This window comes from Cibotium barometz, chromosome 8 (assembly GCF_041138505.1).
Source record: "Cibotium barometz isolate CiBa-2024 chromosome 8, ASM4113850v1, whole genome shotgun sequence".
Classification (NCBI taxonomy): Eukaryota; Viridiplantae; Streptophyta; class Polypodiopsida; order Cyatheales; family Cibotiaceae; genus Cibotium; species Cibotium barometz.
In genome coordinates, this window is record NC_141053.1 from 61,439,704 (window position 1) to 61,442,356 (window position 2,653).

The following is a 2,653-nucleotide window of genomic DNA, read 5'->3' on the forward strand; positions in this document are numbered from 1 at the left end:
TCATTATAGCATCATATTCACTTTGCATTGCAGCCAACCAATTTTCTGAATTTTGTGCCTCATCAAATGAAAGAGGTTCTTCCTCTTCACACGTACTAGACATAGCCAAAGCATAACAATCTGATGTATAAGAGGCATGCTGAAAACCTGAACGAGTACGACTAGTCATAGGTGCATCAATCTTACTATCACGCAAGGTTTGCACCAGCCATTTTGGCATACCTCTAGCGTGCTCATTTTCAGCCCTATCCTCATGAATTACATCCTGTAAATCTACATCAGAAATAGGCTGATCTATGATATTGTTTGAAATCTGCATAGGCTGAATATTTGCCTCATTAGGACTTACATTTGAATTCCCACCTGTAAAGAGAGGCAACAACGTATCAAATACATCCCGTGAGCTCACACCTATCTCTTTGGTACATGATAACAAAGGTTGCACAGCATCTTCCACAAAAACAACATCTCGACTAATCAAGATACGCTTTGATTGTGGATGATACAATCTGTAACCCTTGCTCTCAACACTGTAACCAACAAAAATGCATTTGACAGCCTTATCATCCAATTTTCTACGTTGTTGCATAGGCACTAAAGCATAGGCCAAGCAACCAAAGACACGCAAGTGACCAATAGAAGGCTTCCTGCCATGCCAAGCTTCGTATGGAGTAATAGACTGCAAGGCCTTAGTGGGACACCTGTTGAGTACATATGCAGCACACATGACAGCCTTAGTGGGACACATGTTGAGTACATATGCAGCACACATGACAGCCTCAAGCCAAAATGCATGTGGCAAAGCTTGGCTCTTGACCATACATCATGCCATCTCCATAAGTGATCTGTTTTTTCTCTCAGCAACACCATTTTGTTGAGGGGTATATGGCACTGTACATTGGTGTTTTATCCCACGACTAGCCAGAAATGCATCAAACTCTTTAGACATGTACTCCCCCCCTCGATCAGAACGGAGGGTGTCCACGGTACAATTGGATACATTTTCAACCATAAGAAAAAACTGTTTGAAGCACAAAAACACTTCGGACTTTGCCTTCAGTGGATATACCCATGCATGCCTTGAGTAATCATCAATGAAAGTCACGAAGTACAAGTGTTTACCAAATGACGGAGTTTGCATAGGCCCACATACATCACTATGTACAAGTTGCAATTTGCGAGTGGCCCGCACAGAACCATCCTTTGGAAACACAGAACGCTGCATTTTGCCCAAAATACAGCCTTCACAAACATGTTTCAATGGTGCCTCAAGAGGGGGCAATGAAGCAACCATATCAAATTTTTACAAACGCAGCAAACTAGCAAAGTTCAGATGACCAAAACGAGCATGCCATAGTTTTGCATCTGAAACTACCTTTTCATCAGAAACTGCATTTGCTGAATCTTCCACACACTTGTCATAAGAACTGAGCCTATACAGCCCACGAAACAAGGTGCCAGATGCAATAATCGTATCACCAGAAGTCAAATCATGAACAGTATATCTGTCATCCACAAATTTGACTACAAATCCAAGTCTAGCATGCGCAGAGACAGACAATAGATTCTTCTTTATCCCTGGCACATACAAAGCATCTGAAAGTGTGAAAGCACTGCCATTTTCAGGAGTAAGCATAATTTTACCAATGCCCTTCACTGGGTAAGAAGCATTATTGGCACATGTGACAGTATTCCCATAAGAGACAGCCTCAAGACAAGTGAACATATCACGATGTGAGGTAATGTGCTTTGTAGCACCACTGTCAAAATACCAAACATGAGAGTCAACAGAAACTGCCAAACATGTATCATGTACAGATGGGTCATACTGGCAATACATGCTAAACGCCCATTCTGTATCCTGTACAACATTTACAGAATCTGCATTTGTAGAAGCATCCGCTATTGTGGCTGCATTTGACTCTTTCTTCTTTGCCTCTTTAGCCTTTAGCTTAGGGCAATTCTTAATGACATGATCATTTGCCTTACAATAGTTACACCTGGTCTTTTTCTTGCCTTTATCAAGAGCCTTCTCAGACTTATTGTTGTTACCTGTGGAAGGAGAAGAAGTTGAAAATCTACTAATAGGAGAAGAAACAGTGGAAGGGGCTGCCTTACCACTTCTTCTCTGCTGCTGGGTAGCAATAAATGCTTGATCAACTGCACGCTGCCTGGCCCTGTTTTGCCTGGACTGCGCTTCTTGCAAGAGCTTGTTGACTAAAGTATCATACTTGACAGCATCAGGTCTGTCCTCAGCAAGAAGTCTCCACGTGGAAGCAAAAGTCTGATATGTCTCAGGTAAAGCATCAAGAATAGTCTGCACAAGAGAATGATCAGGAATAATCTCACCTGCAGAAATCAACTGTTCTTTGAGATCTTTAATCTCAGCAAGAAAAACATTCATGTCATCATCTTCCGGTATAATCTTCAATTCTAGCTCTTTACGCAGGTAAGAGATTTTTGCCTCGTTACGACCTGCATACAAACCAGCTAGAATATCCCAAGCCTATTTTGCTGTTTTAGCTAAATGAATATGTGGGGTGATGTTACATTTGACAGAAAGTGTAATCAAGGCATGAGCCTACACATCTTTACCATCCCAATGAGCTTGTTCAGTAGTGGGTAAAACAGCAGCAACAGTAGAGCTACTAGA